The sequence below is a fragment of the Scyliorhinus canicula genome, chromosome 8 (assembly GCF_902713615.1).
Source record: "Scyliorhinus canicula chromosome 8, sScyCan1.1, whole genome shotgun sequence".
Taxonomy (NCBI): Eukaryota; Metazoa; Chordata; class Chondrichthyes; order Carcharhiniformes; family Scyliorhinidae; genus Scyliorhinus; species Scyliorhinus canicula.
In genome coordinates, this window is record NC_052153.1 from 78031057 (window position 1) to 78056998 (window position 25942).

The following is a 25942-nucleotide window of genomic DNA, read 5'->3' on the forward strand; positions in this document are numbered from 1 at the left end:
CACGTCCCACCTACGGAAGTCCCCTTTCATTTGGGCAGCACGGTAGCAGAGGTGGCTAGCACTGTGGCTTCACAGCACCAGGGTCCCAGGTTCAATTCCGCTCTGGGACACTGTGCAGAGTCTGCACGTTCTCCCCGTGTCTGCGTGGGTTTCCTCCGGGTGCTCCGGTTTCCTCCCACAGTCCAAAGACGTGCAGGTTAGGTGGATTGGCCATGATAAACTACCCTTAGTGACCAAAAAGGTTAGGAGGGGTTATTGGGTTACGGGGATAGGGTGGAAGTGAGGGCTTAAGTGGGTCGGTGCAGACTCGATGGGCCAAATGGCCTCCTTCTGCACTGTATGTTCTATGTTCCTATGTTTCATTTGCTCAATCAACCTGCCCACATTTAATTTATGAAGCTGACCCCAGTCCTTTGCCACTTGAATCCCCAGGTACCTAAAACTCCCTCCCACCACTTTGATCGACATCTCTCTCAATCTTCTCTCCTGCCCCCTTACTTGGATTGCAAAAACCTCACTCTTTCACTCTTGCCTATATTCAGTTTGTAACCTGAGAACCGACCAAATTCCTCCACTATCCCCTGAATTCCTGCAATCCCCTGAATTCCTGCAATCCCCCCCAACGAGTCTGTTATATAAAGGAGCAAATCGTCCGTTTAGAGCGAGACCCGATGTTCCACACCCCCTCTCACTATCCCCCGCCAAATGTTAGATGTCCTCAGCACCATTGCCAAAGGCTCTATGGCCAGGGCAAACAGTAGTGGGAGAGTGGACACCCCTGTCTCGTCCCCCAACACAGACTAAAATACTCTGACTGGACCCGGTTGGTCCTTACATTCGCCACCGGTGCCTGATATAGCAGCCGGTCCCAATCCACGAATCCCTGCCTGAAACCAAACATTCCCAGAATATCCCACAAATACTTCCACTCCACCCGATCAAAGGCCTTTTCTGCATCCATGGCCACCACCATCTCGACCTTGTGCTCCTCCGCAGACATCATTATTACACTTAGGAACCGCCTAATGTTGGACGTCAGGCGCCGTCCCTTAACAAATCCCGTCTGGTCCTCCCTATTACCCCCGGAGCACAATCCTGTATCCGAGTGGCCAAGATCTTTGCCAGCAATTTCGCATCCACATTTAGCAGGGAGATTGGCCGATACGCACCACAGCTCTCCGGATCTTTATCCTGCTTCAAAATAAGGGAAATCGATGCCTGCGATAACGTTGGGGGGGAGCACTCCCAGCTCCTTTGACTCATTAAAAACCTTTGCCAGGAGTGGATCCAACTGCCCAGAAAACATTTTATAAAACCCAACCAGCTATCCGTCTGGTCCCAGGTCTTTACCCAATTGCATCGCCCCCAACCCGTCTATTACCTTCCCAAGCCCAATTGGGGCTCCCAGACCCTCCACCACCTTCTCATCTATCCTCAGGAACTCCAGCCCCTCCAGAAATCGCTTCATCCCCTCCTCCCTGGCTCGGGGTTCCGATTTATACAATTTACAATAAAACTCTCGAAACACATCATTCACCCCCGCTGGATCCTCCCTGTATCCCTGACTTTCCCAATCTCTCTCGCCACCTCCTGTTTTCTCAGCTGATGTGCCCCATACTCATACACCACCCCCTTTACCCTCCTCAGCTGTCCCTCCGCCTTACCTGTGCACACGAGCCCAAATTCCAGCTGCAGTCTCTGACGCTCCTTTAAAAGCCCGTCATCCGGAGACTCCGCGTACCTCCTGTCCACCTGTAAGATTTTGCATACGAATCTGTCCAACTCCGCCCGCTCAGCCTTCTCCTTATGGGCCCGAATTGAGATGAATTCCTCCCTAATAACCACCTTCAGTGCCTCCCAAACCACCCCCGCCGAAACCTCACCCATGTCATTGATCTTTATATATCTCCGAATGGCCTCCCTCACCCACTCACACGCCTCCTCCTCTGCCAGCAGCCCCACATCCAACCTCCATTGCGGGCGCTGGGCCTTTCCTTTGCTAACTTGCAAGTCCAACAAGTGCGGGGCATGGTCTGACACCATTATTGCTGAATATTCAGCATCTACCACCTCAGCCAGTAGCGTCTTATCCATAACAAGAAAGTTTATCCGGGAATACACCTTATGCACATGGGAGTAGAACAAAAACTCCTCACTCCTCGGTCTCCCAAACCTCCATGGATCGACCTTCCCTGCCATGTGCTCCATGAACCCCTGGTGCTCCTTTGCCATAGCTGATTCCTTCCCCGACCTAGAACTCGACTGTTCCTTGAATCCAGGGCCGTATTGAAATCTCCCCCCTAAAATCAGTTGATGTGAATCTAGATCCGGGTTCTTCCCCGGTATCCGTCTAACAAACTCAACAGCATCCCAGTTCAGGGCATATATTTTACCAATAACATGGCCATTCCTTCCAGTTTCCCACTAACGATAACATATCAACCCCTACGGGTCTGCTTCTGTATTCCCCACCTCGAATGCCACCCGCTTATAAACCAAGATCGCCACCCCCCCATTTTAAAGTCTAACCCCAAATGAAACACATGTCCAACCCATCCTCTTCCTTAACCTAATCTGATTCCCCCACCTCAACATAGCCACGTCTGCCTTCAGTTGCCTCAAGTGTGCGAACACACGGGCCCTTTTGACTGGCCCATTCAGGCACTGAACGTTCCACGTGACCAGCCTGGCCGGGGGGGCACCCCGTGCCCCTCCCCTGCCGATCAACCACCAAGGCCAGTCTGAGGCCCATGCCCTGCAACTTCCATGGCCCGCCCTCGAGCAACTACTGCTATCAACCCTCCTCCACTTTAAAAGTCCCCTCCCCGTCAGCAGTATAATCTCCCCCAACACCCTACTCCCACTCCCCCTCCCATCCATCCCCCCACATCGATCGTCAGCTCACCCCCCACTTTGCTTCCGTGAACTAGCCCGCCCAACTAGCCTGGCAGCCCCCGCCCATGGCGCCTAGCATCTTAACCCCCAATGGTCCCCTTCCCCCCGCTCTTAGTGCAAACAGTCAAAACAAAGGCAAGAGGCAAAAACAAACAAACAATCCCTCCCAAGATCCGAACACAGAGACCCACTTCCTCCCTTGCTGCCTTAACAAAGCACTGTAAATTGGTGTAACCCCAAACATAACCGAAAAACGGAAAAAACTAAAGAAACAACAAAAACCCAAAGCTTTTCACAGAATAGTTCAGTTCTCCTCAATCCAGGTTCACGGTCCTCCTTCTCCTGCCAGTCCATTCTTCTTCATGAAGTCCACTTCCTCCTCTGCCGAGCCAAAGTACAGCTCTCGGCCACCATAGGTCACCCAAAGGTGAGCCAGGTACAGTAAACCAAACGTAACACCCTTCTTGCACAGGGCTGACTTGACCTTATTAAAGCTTGCCCTCCTCTTCGCCAGCTCTGCTCTCAGGTCTTGGGACACCCGAATCTCGATGCCTTCCCAAGGACATTGCCTCGTCTGCCTGGTCCACCTCATGATGCGTTCCTTGTCCAGGAACTGATGTAATCGTACCACCATCGCCCTCGGCGGCTCAACCCCTGAGGTGTGTGCATCAGTGCCCTGTGGACCCGATCCACCTCCAAAGGCTGGTCAAACGCACCTTCTCCAAGCAGCTTCTCCATCATCTTCCCAACATACGCACCCGCATCCGATCCTTCGATTCCTCCGGCAGACTCACGATCCGGATGTTCGGTCTCCGAGAACGGTTCTGCAGGTCCTCCACTTTCTCCAGCAGTCTCTTCTGCTGATCTCTCATCAGCCCAATCTCTGCTGCCATCGAGGTGAACTGATCCTCTTGCTCCCCCGCCAGCTCCTCCACCTCTGGATCGCCTGTCCCTGGGCTGCAAGTCTCGTCTCCACGCGGTCAACCACCGCCTTGATCGAGTCCACCGCCTGGGCCAGGTCCTCCCCACTCTCCTTCCGTTGTTGGTGAACTTCTCATTCAGGAAGCTCACCAACTGGTCCATCGACCACTGAGCCGGCAGGGCCGAACCCTGCCTGTACACCATCTCTGCTGTGCATTGTCCGCTCCTCACTTGCCACAACCAACTGGTTCATTTTTTTCCGGGCACGTATATTCGGCAGCTCCATAAACTAGGGGTCACTCTCTTCTGCTCTCACTTCTGCACCTTTTTCCAAGAAAATTCCTGCGACAAACAGGCGTAAAGGCCACAAAAAGACCACCATGAGCGGGAGCTGCCAAATATGCGACCACTCACTCCATGGCCGCCACCGAAAGTCAATAAAGATTATTATTATTATCTCCAACAGGAGAGAATCGAATCATTTCCCCATGATATTTAATGGCACTACCATTGCTGAAAATCTCCTCCCACCCCCCCACCATCAACATGTCGGGAGGTTGCAGATGACGGCACAAATTTCAGCACCATTCACAACTCCTCCGATACTGAAGCAGTCCCTGTCCTTATGCAGCAAGACCTGGAGAATATTCAGGTTTGGGCAATAAATGGCAAGTTACATTCGCACCTCACAAGTGCCAGATAGTGACCATCTCCAACCCTCACCCCTTGACATTCAATTGTATTACCGTTGCTGAATCTCCCACTATCAACATCCTGGGGGTTAGCCAGCATTGAACCGGACCAGACATATAAATACTTTGACTACAATAGCAGATCAGAGGCTGGAAATTCTGTGGTGTGAAACACACTTTCTGATTCTCTGCTGCATGAACATCATCTACAAGGCACAAGTCAGGAGTAGTTGATCTTCCGACAACCATCTCCCCATGACATTCAATGGCATTACTCGCACTGAATCTCCCACTATCAACATCCTGGGGGTTATTATTGACCAGAAGCTCAACGGAACCAGCCATAGATTTTGGGGCTATAAGGGCAGGTCAGAGGCTGGAGATGCTGTGGCAAGTAATTCACCTACTGGCTCCCCAATGCCTGTCCATCATCTACAAGGAACTTTGCAATACCCTCCACTTGCCTGGATGGATAAAGATCCAACAACACTCAGAAAGTTCAACACTATCCAGGACAAAGCAGCCCACTTGATTGAGCAATTGGGGATGGATAATAAATGCTGGCCTTGCTAGTGCTGCCTGTATCCTGTGAATGAAAATGAAATATCCACCGTCACAGCTTCCAAAGTCAGATGGGCCCCCTTGAAAGTTAACCCTCAGAAGGCGACGGGACTTGATGGAGTCACTGGTCGTACACTCAGATCCTGTGCGGACCAGCTGGCAGATTTGTTCAGGGATATCTTGAACCTCTCCCTACTCCGTTCTGAGTACATCTGCTTCAAGAAGACGACCATCATACCGATGCCAAAGAAGAACCACAGTCCTCAATACCGGGGCCTCAACGACTATCGTCCGGTGGCCTTGACATCTATCATTATGAAGTGCTTAGAGAAGTTGGTCATGATGCACATCAATTCCATCCACCCAGAGTGCCTAGATCCACTTCAATTTGCATACCGGCACAATTGGTCCACAGTAGACGCCATCTCCCTGGCCCTACACTCATACCTGGGGCATCTCGACAACCAGGACTCCTACATCAGACTTCTATTCATTGACTACAGCTCAGCCTTCAACACCATAATCCCTGCCAAGCTCATATCAAAGCTCCAAAACCTAGGACTTGGCTCCTCACTTTGCAACTGGATCCTCGACTTTCTGACCCATAGACCATAATCAGTAAGGGTAAACAACACCACCTCCTCCACAGTCCTCAATACCGGGGCCCCGCAAGGCTGCGTACATAACCCCCTACTTTAGTCCCTATGCACACATGACTTAGTGGCAAAATTTCGCTCCAACTCCGTCTACAAATTTGCTGATGACACAACTGTAATGGGTCGGATCTCAAACAACGATGAGTCAGAATACAGGAGGGAGATAGAGAACCTAGTGAAGTGGTGTAATGACAACAATCTCTCCCTCAATGTCTGCAAAACTAAAGAGCTAGTCATTGACTTCAGGAAGCAAAAAACTGTACACATCCCTGTCTGTATCAACGGGGTTGAGGTGGAGATGGTTGGCAGCTTCAAATTCCTAGGTGTGCATCACATCCAGATATAAGAATGAACCATTCAGGAATTAATTGCTGGAAATGTTTTATAAAATTACGATGGCTAAGAGGATCTGCGCAAGAGATGTGCTGATTAACTTCCTTTTAGAATATGCAACCAACATGGAGAGAGGTCATGTGATACAACCTTTTATGTGAACTCCTGAATTTGGGATGTGGCGTTGCAGAATCTGGCAGTCTCTTGCCCTCTCTCTTCAACAGTCCATCGAAGCTTTGAATCCAGTTCTGCTGCGTTAAAAGTATGTCTTGATCCTACAGCACAGAGATACTCTGCTGAAAGCCATTGAATTTCTCCAACAGTTTTTCCAGAAGTGAAGGGACATACCAGCCATGACAGGTTCCAGTAAAGGGATGTACTAGCCAACTCCAGGTGAAGAACCAACACCTCTGGAAACAAACTTGAATCTTTTCTTTTTTTTTTAATCTGCTCTTTAACTTGGCCAAGATTAACACCTGATATTCAGTACAGTTGTATTTTTTCTGCATGCTTAGGGTTTGAGTGTATGTTTGCAATAGGACAGATTTCTACATGTTTTGTATTTTTCACCTGGATGGGTTGAGTACAATAAACCTAACCCCTTATGTATTCAATTTAAGAATACTCGTCAGACTTAATTCTTACAAACTGCACACAGTCCAGTACTTACACAGCATGTAACTGGCAATGCAGCATCATTTAAAAAGTCAGAAACTTTGCGATAACAAAATGGGGCATGGGAAAAGAGAAAAACCAAACCATCCCTCCTCACCTGGTCATAATAGTTACTAGCAAAATATGCAAAATCTTGCAAAACATAGCTGTGAGTGTCCTTGCACCCAAAAGATCCAGCTTAATGTTTGAATCCTCCTCAAGGCCTGAAATTGAGTACATCTAGTGCAAACTTCCGATGGTAAGTAATTCACCCTGGAAACGAGACCATGGCCAGGTTCTATGGTGTTGTGGAAAATAGTGCGGAAGATCAGGGTATCCTGAAATTTGATAAATACTTTACACTTAAAAGTTCAATGATTCCTTGTGCAGGCAACATCAATATCCAAGGAATTACACTAAGAAACGTTAAATTAAGCGGCAACTGCATGATAATCTGAGTTTATCACTTGTGTGAAGAAGTGCTTCCCGATGTCAATCTTAAACTTGTATTTTGAGCAGTTTTAATCTAAATCTCTTTATCCTGTAGTCACTTGAAATAGTGCTGATGCTTAAAGTGTTCTGTTCTACTTAGTATCTTTTGTACCGCTGTAAGGTCTCTTCTCAATCACCTGCTATTCAAGGCTGAAGAGTCCTCAGAACTCAATGTTCAGAGATTGTTTTAGCGTCACCCACCCAACTGGAAGCTGACAAGATCAGCTCGGCCACCCGACTTTACATTCCATTGAAGTTAATAGACGGGAAAATTGGACAGGGTGTAAATGGAGCAAGCAAGCCAATCACTCAGCTTAAAACAGGCTTCTAGTCTTTCCCTGCACCTCTTTCAGTATAAATGTATCGTTTCTGCTTTAATGGCCATAACTGAATGAAATAATCCAACAACAGTACCATCAGGAGTTTAAAATGTTATGGATTTGGTGAGCAGCAGCCGTTCCTCTTGAAACAATGTCACAGCATAGTGCCCTCAATATAATTATGAGTGTTGTGAAATGGTTTGCCAGACATTGCTTATTGTGTACCGAGGTACGGTGAAAAGTATTGTTCTGCGTACAGTTCAGACAGATCATTCTAGAATAGAACAGTACAGCACAGAACAGGCCCTTCATGTTGTGCCGAGCCATGATCACCCTACTCAAACCCACGTAACCACCCTATACCCGTAACCCAATAACCCCCCCTTAACCTTACTTTATTAGGACACTACGGGCAATTTAGCATGGCCAATCCACCTAACCTGCACATCTTTGGACTGTGGGAGGAAACCGGAGCACCCGGAGGAAACCCACGCACACACGGGGAGGACGTGCAGACTCCGCACAGACAGTGACCCAGCCGGGAATCGAACCTGGGATCCTGGAGCTGTGAAGCATTTATGCTAACCACCATGCTACCGTGCTGTACATGTAAAGAAGATACATAATAGGCTAAACATAAAATACACAATGTAAATACATAGACACAAGCATCGGGTGAAGCATACTGGAGTGTAGTACTACTCAGTAGAGAAGTTGTGTGAAGAGATCAGTTCCGTCCATATGAGGGTCGTTTAGGAGTCCTGTAACAGTGGGGAAGAAGCTGTTTTTGAGTCTGTTAGTGCGTGTTCTCAGACTTTTGTATCTCCTGCCGATGGAAGAAGTTGGAAGAGTGAGTAAGTTGAGTGGGAGGGGTCTTTGATTATGCTGCCGCTTCCACAAGATAGCAGGAGGTGTAGACAGAGACAATGGATGATCGTACAATGAACTGGGCAGTATTCATGACTCTGTAGTTTCTTACGGTCGGGCCAAACAGGTTGTGATGCAGCCAGATGTGCGTGGCATGAATCCAGGTGCCACGGGTGAATCATGCACAAACCCAAAATTGGGCTCTGCGATCTGGATCTCATCCTCGCTGGGTGAAATCCAGATCTGCATTCAATACTCATTTAAATTCCGGGATGATGGATTCACCCGGTGCCAGGGATTCACCAACCGCGCCTAAGAGACCTCGCCGGAGTGCCATTTAGTACTGGTCCACACAACGTAGTCCAGTCATAACAGCACTTGGGAGGATCCCCCAGCCCATTGGAGACCTCTGGGTGGTCTGGGCAGAGTAGGGTGGTACCCTGGCACTTCCTATGGAACCTTGGTATTTTGGCACTGCCAGTCTGGCACCCTGGCAGTGTCACCTGGGTGGAACTGCTAATATGCCAGGTTGACACTGCCTTGGGTTGGGCCCGGGGGGCCTTGCAAGGTAGAGGAGGGTGAGGGGGTGTTCACAAAAACAGGGGCGGGGGAGTGGCTGAAAGGTAGGGGGGAGGAGGTCGGGGCAGCCATTCAAAATAATGCCCCAATCTGTGAGGAGTGGAAGTCGCTCTAAGTGCGACCTCGGAGGAGAGAATCTCCCTGAGGCCAAAGAATCGGCAAAGTGCTGTTGAATAGTGGGATGTTTCTGGGTGTGCTGCCGGATTCAGCTGTGCCCCAGCCTAGGGCCATGTCTCTGGACACATGCTGCAGATACAAAGGAAGAGCCTGGAATACCAGAAGGCATTGCCAGCGACTGTCCTGTGACTGCAAGGTTAAATGAGAAGTCTCAAAGTCTTCTGTCGCAGGAGGTGGTGCCAGTAATATGTGGCACCCAGACGACCCTTCAAGGGTGGCGTCCCCAGTGGCCAAGAGGTCAGATCCATGACAGAACTCCGAGACATGGTTCAGTCCCTGAACACCATGGCTAAGGGCTTCAACTACATGGTTCAGACAATGGTGGGCCTTCAGGATTGGCAGCAGCAGATGATGTTGAGGCTTCTGGAGCTCACTGCCAGAGGCCCACGGGTTCCAGGAGGGAGGGGGATCAGTGGGAGCACATCCTGGGACCTTTACCCAGGAGACCCTGGGAGTGATCAGCCAATCGGAATCCTCCCTTCCTGAGACCGGTGCAACTCAGGCACAATGGTCACAACAGAGTGATGCAATACCAGCGCCATCTGAAAGTACGCTGGGCCCTCGAGTTCTCGGCCCCCTATAGGGTATCTACCAAGGACATCTCAGGAAATGGTGTAGAAGGCAGCAGATCACCTCCACCTCTGATGTGCATCCTGGGAACACACTGAGCCATAGTGGGAGGATATGCAAGTGTATGGAATTGTAGGGGCACAGTGTGAGCAATGGTGAAGTTAAGCACAGGTATTTGGAGGGCATGTCACTTATAACATTTGGATGTGTCACTGAATTAAATATTGTTGATCACAACAGTAACACCTCATAATCTTTAATCTTCCTCCCTGTGGCTTGCTGCTTCTCCCCATCTGGACACAGCTGTCCGTCAGATAGTTAGACCCTCTCAGTATGAATGTTTCACTCGCAGTGATAGGACTCAGTGAACCCAGTACCCTCATCCCTAATCCCCCTCTAGAGCAAAGGCAGGGGAACGTAGGGCAGAATCTCACTCAGATATGAGTCGAGGAGTCAGCGTGCTGGCAGCAGATGGACAAGAGTCGGACATAAGCAGTGGCTGAGGAGCATCACACTATTCCTCACTGTGAGGTATCTTGCTGTGCACTCACTGACCACTAATCCTGGCCCCAGTTCTGTAGTGTGACACCGGCTGTATGGGTCCCAACATCCCCGCATGCCACTCCCATTTACACACAATTCCCCCCCCCCCCCCCACCCATCCATCACCCATCGGCATCCGACTCAGGGCAACACCCACTGTAGCCTCTGGCAAGGGCACCAACGGTACCCCTTGCACCAGGGACGTGTGGCAGGGCCAGAGGCCCCCACGGCGCTGGTCACCGATGTAGCCAGAGGTGTGGGGATGAGGGGGAAGGGACATGCGGGGACTATCCCACAGTGCCAACCGGGAACACCATGTAGCCCAGTGGACCTGGTTGGGCATGGGGGTGTCATGATATGTATATTGGCTGAGATGTAAAGAGTTTTTTTTTAATAAATTTAGATTACCCAATTATTTTTTCCAATTAAGGGGCAATTTAGCATGGCCAATCCACCTATTCTACACATTTTTTTGGGTTGTGGGGGCGAAACCCACGCAGACACGGGGAGAATGTGCAAACTCCACACGGACAGTGACCCAGAGCCGGGATCGAACCTGGGACCTCAGCGCCGTGAGGCAGTTGTGCTAACCACTAGGCCACCGTGCTGCCCTAAGATGTAAAGAGTTAACAAGTTAATGATAATGCTTCTTACCACTGGAGGGAACCACAGAACAGTCATATATATATCATATGGCTTCAGGGATTATGAAAGAAAATGGTGAGGCATGAGAGAGAGCAGTTGTGTATTTGAGAGTTCTGTAGTTAGAGATAGCATAGTTTAATACAGTAACCTTCTACTTTAAGAATGTAAACGAATCATAGTAAGTAGTATAAATGAATTCATAGTTTTATTTGTCAACAAAGCTTGTTGTTCTTTGTTCAACACTATACATCCAAGCCATCCAGGTAAAGCAAAGCAGAGAACAACGCAGGGGGTATGTACCACACTAGCATGTCAATCTTTCACCCCCTGCAGACAATGGATATTGGAATACAACCAGCAATGGCGGCCTTCCTGCTAGTCATCGCAGCCCTGGAGGATGCCCTGCGGCTGTACGAGCTGGAGCTGCTCAAGAAGAAGGAGGAAGCTGCAGCAGTGGAGTGGGCAGCGGCAGTGCATGCAGCAGCGGTGCGTGCAACAGAGAGGCAGGTGGCAGCTGCTCAGGATGGAGAGCGAGCCGCCCAACAGGCCGGGGAGGACGAGGTGCCAAGGAGGCGCCGCATGAGGCCTCGTGTGTACCTGCACCGCCTGTCATTCGAGGACCTGCCAGACCGGGCATGCGGCCGAAGACTCCGGCTGAGCAGAGAGGTAGTGCGGCATATCTGCCAGGTGATGGCATAACTGGCATCATGGGGTATGGGGGAGGGCATCCGCTCCCGGTGGCCGTCAAGGTGACAGTCACCCTGAACCTTTATGCCACAGGGTCCTTCCAGGCGCCGCGTGGGAGCCTGTCCGGGATCTCACAGGCCTCAATGGATAAGTGCATCTGTGCCATCACGGATGCCCTATATGCTCATGCATCCACTTCCATATGGACAGAACCCACCAGGATGCCCAGGCAGCGGGGTGTGCCATTATTGACGGGATGCTCCGAGTCCAGGGGATGATCTACGGGATGCATGTCCCCCTACTAGCACATGCAGGTAACAGGCCGCTCTACACAAACTGAAAGGGTTCCAGTCGATCACAGCTTATATGTGACCACACCACGACACCCGGGCAGTGTGCATGAAGCCTTCATCCCGGCACACTCAACGATTCCTGACATGTTTGAGACGAACCCCCGGCTGAGGGGTTGAGGTTATCCACTGCGGTCGTGGTTGCTGACGCCTATTTGGAGGCCACAGACTTATGCTGAGAACCGCTACAATGACGCCCATACAGTGACCAGGTGTCTGATCGAGCGGTGCTTCAGTTTCCTGAAGATGCAGTTCAGGTACCAGTGCAGGGCTGGGTTTAACCAGGCAAAATTGGCCCTGTACAAAAATGGAGTGAGATTTGGAATGCTGTTCGCAGCCAGGCACTGGGCCACGTTCCAAAATAAGGAACATTACTTCAACACACCGGCAGAGACAGACACGTTTGTTCGGACAAACGGCCTGGAAAAGGGGCAGGCAAGGCAACACTGAGGGCGAAGCAGAGGAGGAAAGACGGAAAAAAGAACGATGATGGACGCACACTGTTTGTGCGCGACTGTACTGTCTCACTTTGATCTGAAAGATCAGATCACAGGGAAGGGCGAGGGCCGCGGAATGTGGGAGAGGGTTAAGCGTGAAGCACAGACAGAGGTAACGGGTAGTTAGCGGACATGGGATAGGGGTAACATCAGCCCCTGGAAGGGGCCATCACACTAGCAGGGAAAGCTAGCACAGGAAGTATGATAGCAATGGGGGACCGCGGTGCACCGCCTAGCAGGGTGGGAGTGTCTGGCAGGGGGGTGAACCATAGGGAGGGAGGGGGAATGTAAGGGGAGGGGGACATGGGGGAGGGGGTAGCAAGGGGACAGGTGGTGAGAGGGAACACAAGGGGAACATAAGATGAAGAATGGGATGGGTCTCATATTAGCTTCAGCAGGTAAGGTGCAGGTTGAAGGAACAAGATGGTGCCGCAGGCAGCCACTTTGGAGGGTCCCTGATGCACAATCAATTCCACAAAATACTCAGATTGGTACAACTGTGGCTTTATTACAGTCAGAGGCGTGGCCTCCTGCTGCAGCTGGCAGAATGGCTGATCAGGAGGATGTCATGCATATTTATACAGCTCATTGTGGGCGGAGTTAGCCGGCAGGGGCTACCGGCGAACCTGTAGTGTAGGTCCTACCGTACATCCCCTAACACAGGTGCACACAGTGGATCGCCACATTCACCCCTTATTAAAAATGAGTCCGGCGGGGGTGGCGTGGAACTATATACAGATTTACAAATAATTTACAGAGAGGAGGGGGAAAAAAATATATGTCCATCTTGTAGTCTGGTGCCCGTCAGAGGTTAAGTCTGTCCGGTGGTTTGACGGTTCGCTGGGAGCGACGTAGCGGTGGTGGCAATGTCGGTGCTGGCGGTGTCAGCGTCGACGACGTCGGTGCTGGCGGTGTTGGTGCTGGCCAGTAGTTGGATGACTCCGGAAGCGTGCCGAAATCTTCCTTGTCCTCTAGCGTGGGCAGGGGAAGGAGGGATGGACCTGGTGGGGCTAATGCTGGGAGCGCCGGGGGAGGGGAGGGTAGCGCATGGGCGGGGAAATGTGTGGGAGCCAGGTCCCTGAGTGAGACTGTATCCTGGCGGCCGTCGGGGAACTCCACGTAGGCATACTGGGGGTTGGCGTGGAGCACGTGTACCTTGTCCACCAAGGGGTCCGCCTTGTGGAGTCGGACATGCCTACATAGAGGAACTGGTCCTGGAGCTGCGAGCCACGTCGGGAGCGACACCCCGGATGTGGACTTCCTAGGGAAGGTAAAAACACGTTCATGGGGTGTGTTATTTGTGGCGGTGCACAATAGAGACCGGATGGAGTGCAATGTATCCGGGAGGACCTGCTGCCAGCGAGCGGCTGGGAGGTTGCTGGACAGTAGGGCCTGCTGGACGGCCCACCAAACCGTCTCGTTCTCCCTCTCTACCTGCCCGTTTCCCTGGGGGTTGTAGCTGGTCGTCCTGCTGGAGGCGATACCCCTGCTGAGCAGGAACTGATGCAGCTCATCGCTCATGAATGAGGATCCCTGTCACTGTGGATGTAGTCGGGGAAACCTAACAGAGCGAAGATGGAGTTGGGGGCCTTGATGACGGTGGCAGACGTCATATCGGGGCATGGGATATGGGATGGCGAAGGGGAATCTAGAGAATTCATCGACCACACTGAGGATATATGTGTTGCGGTCGGTGGAGGAAAGGGACCCTTTGAAATCCACGCTGAGGCGTTCAAAGGGGCGGGACGCTTTCACCAGGCGCGCACGGTCCGGCCGGTAGAAGTGCGGCTTGCACTCCGCACAGACCTGGCAATCTCTGGTGACTGTCTGTACTTCCTCGACGGAGTAGGGCAGATTGCGGGCTTTGACGAGGTGGTACAATCGAATGACCCCTGGGTGACAAAGGCTGTCGTGCAGGGCACGGAGTTGGTTTACTTGTGCGCTGGCACATGTACCTCGAGAGAGGGCGTCTGGGGGCTCGTTGAGCTTGCCGGGGCAATACAAAGTCTCGTAATTATTGGTGGAGAGCTCGATTCTCCACCGCAAGATTTTATCATTTTTGATCTTGCCCCGCTGCGTGTTGTTAAACATGAAAGCTACCGACCATTGGTTACTGAGGAGAGTGAATCTCCTGCCGCGCAGGTAATGCCTCCAATGCCGCACCGCTTCAACGATAGCCTGGGCCTCCTTTTCAACAGATGAGTGTCGAATTTCAGAGGCATGAAGAGTGCGGGAAAAGAATGCCACGGGTCTGCCTGCTTGGTTTAGAGTGGCGGCGAGGACGACATCTGAAGCGTCGCTCTCTACTTGAATGGACAGTGTCTCATCTACTGCGTGCATCCTGGCCTTGGCTATGTCTGCTCTAATATGGGCGAAGGCATGTTGTGCCTTGGCCGTGAGGGGAAATTGAGTGGACTGTATCAGTGGGTGGGCCATGTCCGTGTAGTTTGGGACCCACTGGGCGTAGTAGGAGAAGAACCCAAGGCAGCGTTTGAGGACCTTGGGGCAGTGGGGAAGGGGGAGCTCCATGAGGGGGCGCAAGCAGTCGGGATCGGGCCCCAGAAGTCCGTTTTGGACTACGTAGCCGAGGATGGCTAAGCGGTTGGTGCTGAACACGCACTTCTCCTTGTTGTAGGTGAGGTTGAGGAGAGTGACGGTGTGGAGAAATTTGGCAAGGTTGGCACCGTGGTCCTGCTGATCGTGGCTGCAGATGGTGACGTTGTCCAGGTACGAAAACGTGGCCCGTAGTCCTTACCGGTCAACCATTCGGTCCATTTCTCTTTGGAATACCGAGACACCGTTAGTGACGCCGAAGGGAACCCTAAGAAATTGATAGAGGCGACCGTCCGCCTCGAAGGCGGTGTATGGACGGTCCGCTTTACGGATGGGGAGCTGGTGGTAGGCGGATTTCAGGTCAATCGTTGAGAAGACCCGGTACTGTGCAATCTGATTGACCATATCAGATATGCGAGGGAGGGGATGCGCGTCGAGCTGCGTGTACCGATTGATGGTCTGGCTGTAGTCCATGACCATTCTGTGTTTCTCCCCAGTTTTAACCACTACCATTTGGGCTCTCCAGGGGCTGTTGCTGGCCTTGATAATACCCTCCCGAAGCAGCCGCTGGACTTCGGACCTGATGAAGGCCTTGTCCTGGGCGCTGTACCGTCTGATCCTGGTGGCGACGGGCTTGCAATCCGCAATTAGATTGGCAAAGAGGGAGGGGGGTCAACCTTGAGGGTCATGAGGCCGCAAACGGTGAGTGGGGTTAGGGGCCCGCCGAATTTGAGGGTGAGGCTCTGGAGATTACACTGAAAATCCAGCAATAGTGCAGCACAGAGGTTGGGAAGGACGTAGAGGCGGAAACTGCTGAATTCTACGCCCTGTACAGTGAGATTGACCACACAGAAACCTTGGATCGAGACAGAGTGGGATCCGGAGGCCAGGGAGATCCGTTGGTTGGCGGGGTGGACCGTGAGGGAGCAGCGCCTTACCGTGTCCGGGTGGATGAAGCTTTTGGTGCTCCCAGAGTCCAGTGGGCAAGAGGTCGCGTGGCTGTTGATTTCCACTGTCGTCGAAGCGGTGGCCAGGTTGTGAGGACGGGACTGGTCCAGTGTCATAGAGGCGAGCTGCGGGTGGTCGTCCGAGGATTCAGATGGGGAGCATTGGCGATCTAGATCCAGCGTTCCAGTCCCGTGGGGGAGACAGAATGGCGGCGATGGCGGCGTCCGGAGGATCTGTTGAGGAGAAGATGGTGGCGCCCATGCAGTGCACGTTGTAGGGCCGGGGCAAGGTGGCGGCGTCCATGGAGCGCATGTTGCGGGGGCGGGGCAAGATGGCGGCGCCCATGGACCTGGGGGGAGAAGATGGCGGCGCCCACTGGTCGTACGTGGCCCTGGGAGCAGAAGATGGCGGTGCCCATTGTGGAATCGGCTGGGGGAAGGGGGCGATTGCGGGCGTGATAGCAGCGACTGCGCGGGCCTGGCACACCGCCGCAAAGTGGCCCTTCTTACCGCAGGATTTGCAAGTGGTGGCACGGGCTGGGCAGCGATGGCGGGGGTGCTTCTGCTGGCTGCAGATGTAGCAGCGGGGACCCCCAGGGTGCGTGGTGTGGCGGGCGGCGCAGGCATATTGAGTAGGAGAGGCCCCAGCCGGGGGGGGGGGGGTCATTTGCGGGGTCCAGGAGGGGTAGGATGGGTTTGCCGCGCAGCGAGCGGGGTAGGATTGGATGTTGCGAGATGCGACCGTCATGGAGAGCGCTAAAGCTTTCATCTCCGCTAGATCGAGCGATGCCCCTTCCAGCAGTCGTTGTCGGATGGGGTCCGACGCAATCCCCGTCACGAATGCATCACGCATGAGGAGATTGGAATGTTCAGTGGCCGTGACGGCCTGACAGTCACAGTCCTGTACGAGTGGGATAAGAGCCCGCCAGAAGTCTTCGATTGACTCATCAGGTAGTTGTACGCGAGTGGCGAGTACGTGCCTTGCGAAGAGTGTGTTTGTCTTCTGAACGTAGTTCTCTTTAAGGAGTGCCATCGCTTCCATGTAACTCGGGCATCATGGATCAACAGGAACACGATGGAGCTCAACCTGGAGTATAGAACTTGGATCTTCTGAGCTTCCGTCGGCGTGGGGGTCACAGCATTGATGTAGGCCTCAAAACAAGCCAGCCAGTGATTAAAGTCCTTTCTGGCATCTGGCGAGTGCGGATCCAGCTGCAGGCGATCTGGTTTGATCCTGATGTCCATAATGTAGAATAATCTGACTGTAATAAATTGATGCACGATCAATTGCACGAAAGACTCAGATTGGTACAACCGTGGCTTTATTACAGTCAGATGCGTGGCCTCCTGCTGCAGCTGGCGAAATGGCTGATCAGGAGGAGGTCCATGCATATTTATACGGCTCCTTGTGGGCGGAGCTAGCCGGCAGGGGCTACCGGCGAACCTGTAGTGCAGGTCCTACCTTACATCCCCTAATACAGGTGTACACAGTGGATCACCACTGTCCCTTAACAAAGGGAAACCCCAGAGTGCAGGGGCGAATGCACGTGGCATATATACAGTTGGCAGCCATGTTGGATGCCCCCTGGACAAAGGGAAACCCCAGAATGTAGGGACGTTCCATCAGGTAAGTATGGTTCATCCCGCAGGAAGGGGGCACAAAAACTCCCCACCAGGAACGTTAGGGTAATTACCGGCCCAGTGAAAAGATCCGGAGTCTTCTCCCATTTGAGAAGTTTGAAAGCCGGTACTGTCTTCCTCCAAGAGATGCACCTGAGGGAGAAGGACCGACTGCAGGTAAGGATGGGCTTGGTGGGACAGACATACCATTCATGTTACAGGAGATGGTGAGGGGAGTAGTCATACTGATCAGTAAGAGGATGGTGTTTACCGTGACAAAGACGGTCACGGACCCAGGGAGACGGTATGTCATGATCATCGGTGTCCTAGACAGTACACCGGTGGTACTAGTAAACGTGTACATGCCCAACTGGGACAACACGGATTTCATAAAAAAGACCATGACAGTAATCCTTGACATCGACACACACCGACTGATCATGAGAGGGGACTTTAACTATGTACAGCACCCACTGACCAACCGATCAAACTCCAGAACGGGGAAAAAGACAGGCATGGCTAGGGAACTGGGAGCATTCATAGAGTAGATGGGGGCAGTGGACCCATGGCAGTTCCTGCACCCAGGTGAGAAGGATTTTTTTTTTTTATACACATGGATTGACTTCTTTGCAGTGGTAAAATCGGTGTTTCTAGAAATAGTGAGGGTGGAATACTCCACGATCGTCATCTCCGACCACGCTCCACATTACATGGATGTGAGGTTGGAGACGGGCCGTTCCCAATGTCCCGCATGGAGGTTGGATATGGGCTTCTTGGTCGACAAGGTCTTCTGTCAGAAAATATCACAGGCCATAGGCGAGTACATTATTAACAACCAGAATGGGGAAGTCTCACCTTCCACGTTCTGGGAGGCACTGAAGGCGGTGATTAGCAGAGAGATTATAGTCTCCAAGGCAGATAGAGACAGGGAAGAAAGGGCAGCTAGGCAACAACTGGTCGATCCATCCTGGTGGTAGACCGAAAATATGCTGAGGCCCCGCACGTAGAGCTTCTGGCAGAGAGGAAAAAGCTACAATTGGACTTTAATCTGCTATCCACCAGGAAGGCAGTGCACCAACTCTAACAGACACAGGGGGCCTTCTATGAAATGGAGAGAAGGCTGGCCACCTACTGGCTCACCAGCTGAGAAAAGCAGGCAGCCACAAGGGAAATAGCGTAGGTAAAAGACAGCAGGGGTGGATTGGTAGCCGAAGAAAAATGGTCAACCCAGCATTTGAGGCCTTCTACCAGGGACTGTACACCCCCCCGGGGACTCGGGGATGAAACGGTTCCTTGATGGACTGGACATGCCAATCATGGGGGACGATAGACGGAGGGAGCTGGAAGCACCGACATGACTTGGAGAGGTCATGGAGATCATCAGCTCCATGCAGGTGGGTTCCCGGCGGACTTCTATAAAGATTTTGCACCAGGAGATGTTTGCAGACTTGCTAACGAGGGGCTTCCTGCCTCCTACGCCAACACAGGCCACCATATCGTTGATACCCAAAAAAGACAAAGACCCGGCAGAATGCAGATCCTACAGACTCATTTCGCTGCTTAACTTAGATGAGAAAATACTCGCGAAAGCCCTGGCCAAGAGACTAGAGAACTGAGTACCAGAAGTGGTCGCAGAGGACCAGATGGGCTGTGTCAAGGGTAGGATGCTATCTGTGAACATCAGGTGGCTGCTGAATGGGATAGTAACCCCATCCGGAGAGTGAACACCAGAGGTCTCTCTGGACACAGAAAAGGGCTTCGGCAGAGTCAAATGGAAGTGAGGTACTGGAGTGGTTTGGGTTAGGGACGGGGTTCACCTCATGGGTGAAACTCCTGTACAATGCCCCCAAGGTGAGCATTTGGACCAGCTCCACCAGCTCTGAATACTTCCAGCAGCACAGAGGCACAAAGCAGGGATGCCCACTGTCCTCACCCCGTTCGCCCTGGCAATTGAACCCCTGGCGATCGCCCTGCAAGATGCAAGAGGTTGGAAGGGTATCCGAAGAGGAGGCAGAGAGCACAGAGTGTCGCTCTGTGCGGATGACCTGCTCCTCTATATCTCGGACCTGCGGAACGTCTTGAAGGAAATCATGAGGCTCCTGGGAAAGTTTGGGGCCTTCTCAGGCTACAAACTCAACCTGGGCAAAAGTGAGGTATTCCCGGTGAACCTGAATGGGAGAGGGACAGAGTTGCAGGTTCTACTATTCAAAATAGCCCAAAACAAATTCCGCTACCTGGGGATCCAGATATGAAATCTGACCAGTCAGGCAGAGGAAGTTAAAAAGAACCTACAGAGATGGGACTCACCCCCACTTTCCCATGCAGGTAGGGTGCAGACAATCAAGATGAACATACTGCCGAGGTTCCTCTTCCTGTTCAGATCTATACCGATCTTCATCCAAGGAATAGACAAAATGATTATGACGTTTGTATGTGTGTGGGGGGTGAATCCAAGAATCCCCAAAAATGTACTACAGAGGAGAAGAAATATGGATGGCCTGGTCGTTTCTGCAATACTACCACTGGGCAGCCACAGCCGAGAGAGTGAGGGGATGGGTGAGGGAGTCGAGCAAGGAATGGGTGAAAATGAAGGACTCCTCCTGTACGGGAATGGCCCTCCGAGGCCTAACCACAACATTGCTCCCCCCTCCCCCCCCCCACAACCCCCCGGCAAAGTACACATCCAGCCCAGTGGTGGAACCTGATGAGAAAGTACTCCAGCATAACCGAGGTGTCCACCATGGCCCTCATCTGCAGTAACCACAAATTCCCACCAGCCTTGCTAGATGCCACTTTTAAGAAGTGGAGACAGGACGGGGGATGATAGCGATTAGGGACTTCGACACGGGAGACAGAATTGCAACCCTGGACGAGCTGACAGAAAGACTGGAGCTACCAAACGGCCAGGAGCTCCGACATTTACAGATCAAAACTTTCTCTGCAAGGAGACGACGAGGTTATCCAGTGCCCCGAGAGACACAATGCTGGAGGAACTGCTGGACATGGACGGTATGGAGAAGGGGACCTGTGGGGACATTTACAGATGACTGTTAGAAAGGGTGGGAACACCATTAGACAGAGCAAGTCAGAAATGGGAGGACGAACTAGGGACGGACGTGAGGGGAGGAATATGGAGTGAGGCACTGAGCAGGGCCAACTCCACCTCCTCCTGCGCAAGGCTCAGCCTCATACAGTTAAAAGTGGTGCACAGAGCGCACCTAACCAGAACCCGAATGAGCAGGTTCTTCCCGGAGGTGGAGGAGAAATGCGAACAGTGCCAGGGAGGCCCGGCCACATGTTCTGGGCCTGCCCCAGACCTGTCGGGTTCTGGGCAGCAGTCTTTGAGGCAATGTGCAAGGTTGTGGCTGGAGCCGTGCCCAAGAGGGCAGTCTTCGGGGTATCGGACCAACCAGAACTTCATAAGGGGAACAGGGTCGACACCCTTGCCTTTGCTTCCTTAATCGCACAGGGGAGAATCCTGCTCGGCTGGCGATCAGCAGCACTACCCACAGCTACAGACTGACTAACTAACCTGTCGGAGTTCCTCAACCTAGAGAAGATCAAATACACCATCTGAGGGTCGGACGAGGACTTCCACAAAGTGTGGGAGTTATTCATCAGCCTGTTCCAAGATCTGTTTGAGATCAAAGCAGACAGGAAGGGGGAGGGGGCAGGGGGGCAGTGAGGGCAGACAGGACCACACAGAGCGGATAGAAACAAGGGAGTGAGGGGGGCAGCAAGGGAGGAACCCAGGCAAACATCAGGAGGGGACTCAGGAAGAGACCGGCTAGAGCCCCCCCCCCCCCACCCCCCAACAAAACCATAGGGGCAACAGTGACAAAATTTTACATAATAACTGTCTCGTTCACCTATTGTACAGTGTACAGATGTAAAGATTCAACAAAAATTGTTTGAAGTAAAATAAAAAGGACAGAGGTGGTGGTGGGGGGGGGGGGGGGGGGGGGGGGGGGGGGGGCCTTGGGAAAACTTGGGGGTTATCTCCAATGTTTGGCTTTTGAAAAATGAAAAACCTGAATAAAAACATTAAAAAACAATTCCTGAGAACTTAACTGCTAAAGTTCACCCCACTGTCAGAAAACTGATTTTTGGCTTCACGCCAAAGTTCCCCAGCCAACCAAGCTTCCTGTTGCTGATAGGGCCGTATGATTCCACCCTGGGTGTCTGAAAACAGGAATTCGGAAGAGGGGAGTTTGGATTAGAAAAACGAGTAGTTGGAAAGTAAAAATGTCATGGTCACACTATCAGCACCTTGCTCAGCATGCCAGATAGCAAGTATGTGAGCCAAGATTTGAGAAAGGACAGAAACCAGGAACATACTGTCATACACAATGTTCTCAGTGTTACCGCATGATGCAGACACTGTCGCAGCCAGTCCCATGATATGGAGAAGCCTCTCCCCCATTGGATCTGCTCTCTAACGTTATGGACCAACTCGCCCTGCAAAAAGGATGGCAAAATGTCATTGATTGTTTCGCAATGGGTAATGTACCTACTGCAGCTGTACAGCTTAATGTGTTTAGGGTGGCACTGTGACACAGTGGTTAGAATTGCTTCCTAACAGCACCAGGGACTTGGATTCAATTCCAACCTTGGCTAACTGTGTGGAGTCTGCACGTTCTTCCCGTGTCTGTGTGGGTTTCCTCCGGATGCTCCGATTTCCTTCCACAGTCCAAGCATGTGCAGGTTACGTGGATTGACCATCCTTAGTATCCGGGGATGTACAGGTTAGGTGATAGGGAGGGGGAGTGGGCCTAGATTGGGTACTCTTTCAGAGGGTCAGTGTGGATGTGATGGGCCGAATGGTCTCCTTCTGTACTTTAAGGATTAAATGGGTATGGTGTGAAAGCAGTAGCAGCTTGGTGGGAGGCAGATTTTTGGAAAGTGTGTGAGTTTGAGCTGGAGTATCTGGATATTGAACCTGACCTTGAATGTGAGTGAGTGCTGATAAGTGAGTATCAGGGTTTTGGTACATTGAGCAGCGTGAGACCTGGCATTGTGGTGGGTAAGCAATAGATAAGATTTCCATTGAATTTTCACCCAAACAGAAGCCCCGGGCCACAATTTTAGCATGCTCCTGTCCAGTTTCTGTTACTGTACTCAGCTCCTAATTTTTACGCCAGTTGAAAACATTACCCTCCTTGTCACTTGCTCACATTCTGTTTGGAGGGCCTCTTGGTCGTCCGAGGGAATATGACCTCTCTCCTCCTGTCAACCGATATCATTTAAGGCCTTAACCGTTTGCATCTGTGAAACTAGGGGTGGAATCTTCCGGCTCTGCCCACTGCCGGGATCGTCCAGTCCTGCTGAAAGCCAATGGGCTTTTGGTTGGGCCGTCACACTCCCATTGGGGCAGAAGACTCCTGGCCCAGGATCCCTTTCTCGGCTGTTCCATTTGTGCAGCTCTTGAAGCCAGTGTAAGTAAAGGCAGTCAGCAGCAGTTGCACAGAATGCAAACCCTCTAAAGAGTGCATTTGACAGCCTGCTCTACCATTTGATATTAGTGCACAATGTTTGGCCCCCGACTGAGCACTCAGGAAGCAGCAGTCCGGCCTGTTCTGACCAATGCAATGAGCAGGTAAACGAGGAGGCATCCTGAAGTTTGCATGTTGTGGATAGGTTGCAAATCACAGCCTCATACCTGAAAAAACAGACGCAATGAATTTTTAGCTCAAAAACTATAGTTCAAAGGGCAGTTATATTGAATTTGGGGAATGTGGGATGCGCTCAATGGACTGAAGTTAAAGTCTGCTAAACGGTGAGTTTAGTGGGGTGTTTCTCGGTGGCTGCAGCACTGAGAAACTGAAAATCGTCCTGAATTCAAGGGCTCTTGGCTTTTTTTTTGGCCTCTGAGAGTTTCCCCTGCCGTGCCGCACTTAGAGCTGATCTCGCCAGCTGGAAAGGTTCCTCGCAGATCGGGGTGTCATTTTGTCCAACAGCTCTGATTTTCCCTCCCCACTTTCAGGCGCCTCATGCTCTTTTAACTCCCCAACGTTGGGGAAGCCCCCAGAAACCACCCCCCCCCCCCCCCCCCCCCCCCCCCCTCGCCTCCTACGTGGCAAGGCCTGACCACTGAAAGTGCCAAAACCTGGCACCTGGGCACCCTGTCACTGCCAGCCTGGCACTGCCAGGGTGCTAAACTGGCAGTGCCAAGGTGCCTATGTGCCAGGGGGAGTGCCAGGGTGCCACCCTGTCCTGTCCCTGACCACCTGCGGGTCTCCAATGGCCTGGGAGACACCCAATATACCATTACACCTGGTCCACATTTGCGTGGAACAGTACCTGAATGGCGCCCTGTCACCTTGACAGCGCGTCAATGCGGTTTTGACCGCACATACTGTTAGCACCGTTTGCATGTCATTAGGGGCCCAACCCAGTATTCTCTAGGGCTTTTGCGATTTTCTCCCTCCGATGGGTCAAGTTCCCGATGGCGCAGTTCACTTGTGCTTTTGAAAATCACGAAACCAGCCTTGTGGCTGCTGAGGGAGAGAGAGGGGGCACGGAATGTGTCCAACACCACCATAATTTGATTGCTGACAGTTGTGCTGCTGGCCGGGGGGCTTCTGCCAGGGCCAGGAGCAGTAGCAGGGGATGGCCAGGAGATGGGCTGTGGGGCCGGGGTGGATAGCATTAAACACCATTGCTGCAGCCGGAAAGACAGCCATGCAGCTGCGCACGCTGCTGACTTCTCACTGTGAACTTAGGACCACGGGTCGTATAGGGATTCCCCCCCAAGCTCACTGCCCTGGATGCCCTCTAGCCCCTGCTGACCCATCAGAGGTATGGGTGAGCTCTAGTGTAATCAGTGGCACCTTGTTGACTGGGATGAGTGTGTGTGGGGATTGTAATGTTTATACGCGACTGCAGTTTGCCCGTCTCCCGAGTGTCAATCACGTACACGGCATACCGCACCGTTTCTCTTTGGAATAGATTGTGTTCCATGTGACATCAGTGCTAGTCCCTCCATAGTTGCTGAATCGATCCAGGTTCGGCACCAGTTTGCTTTATGAAAGTCCACCAATTCTGCGCCGGCATCAACATCCAGTCTCAGAAACAGACAATTCCGCCCAACCACTTTAACATGCGCATGACAACTTTTGAAATGACTTTCAAGCCTAAAAAGAAAGTTTTTTTTTTCTTTTTTTAAAATAAATTTAGATTAGCCAATTATTTTTTCCAATTAAGGGGTAATTTAGCGTGGCCAATCCACCTACTCTGCACATTTTTGGGTTGTGGGGGCGAAACCCACGCAGACACGGGGAGAATGTGCAAACTCCACACGGACAGTGACCCAGAGCCGGGATCGAACCTGGGACCTCAGCGCCATGAGGCGGTTGTGCTAACAACTAGGCCACCATGCTGCCCGCCTAAAAAGAAAGTTGAATTTCCTTGGGAATTCTCTGCTGTACTGTCGTACGTTAGGCAGAAACCATGGGCGCGATTCTCCGCAACGGCTGACGCCGGAGTGAAACCCGGAGTGTTTCACTCCGGCGTTGGAGGCCACTCCTCGCCCCCTATTCTCCCCCCCCCCCCCGGGGGGCTAGGAGCGGCGTTGCGAGAAACTCGGCTGCCGGGCCTTGACGCTTGCGTCAAAGCGGCGCGCCGAGAATGACGCGGCCAGCGGCGCCTAAGTGATGTCAGCTGCGCATGCGCAGGCTGGCTGGCTCCAACCCGCGCATGCGCGGTTCCCGTCTTCCCCTCCGCTGCCCCGCAAGATGTGGTGGCTTGATCTTGCGGGGCGGCGGAGGGGAAAGAGTGCCCGGCCCGATGATTGGTGGGCACCGATCGCGAGCCAGTCACCTCACGAGCACGCCCGTGGTGCTCGATCCTCTCTCCGCCCCCCCCCCCCCACAGGCTTCACACTTACCTGTCGCGCCATGTTCACGCCGGCAGTGACCAGGTATGGTTGCCGCTGGCGTGACCCCGTCGGGGTCGTCAGGCCGCTTGGCACATCCGGGCCGGAGAATCGGCAGTCGCCGGGAAAAACGGCAAGCGGCAATTCTCCGAAATCGGCAAAACGCGACATGCCATTTTGGGTGGGGGGGGGGAGGGGTGGGAGAATCGCGGGGGGTGCCAGAGCGGCCCTCCCGTGATTCTCCCACCCAGCGTGGGGAGCGGAGAATCGCACCCCATATTTTCATGTAAATCTGCCGAACTTTCAACAAATTAGAAGTCCTCAGAAAATGTAACCCTGACATTACAGGCTTTGCTGTGTTCCTGCCCAGTTTTGCTACTGTGATGTGCTCCTAATTTCTACTCCAAGTGAAAGCTTTTAAGCTGTTGACAAAGTAGCTGAGCCAAGAGTTTTTAAAATGAAACTCTGCTGTACCCTTTAATATGAGCCAGGAAAATCAGCAACCCAGTG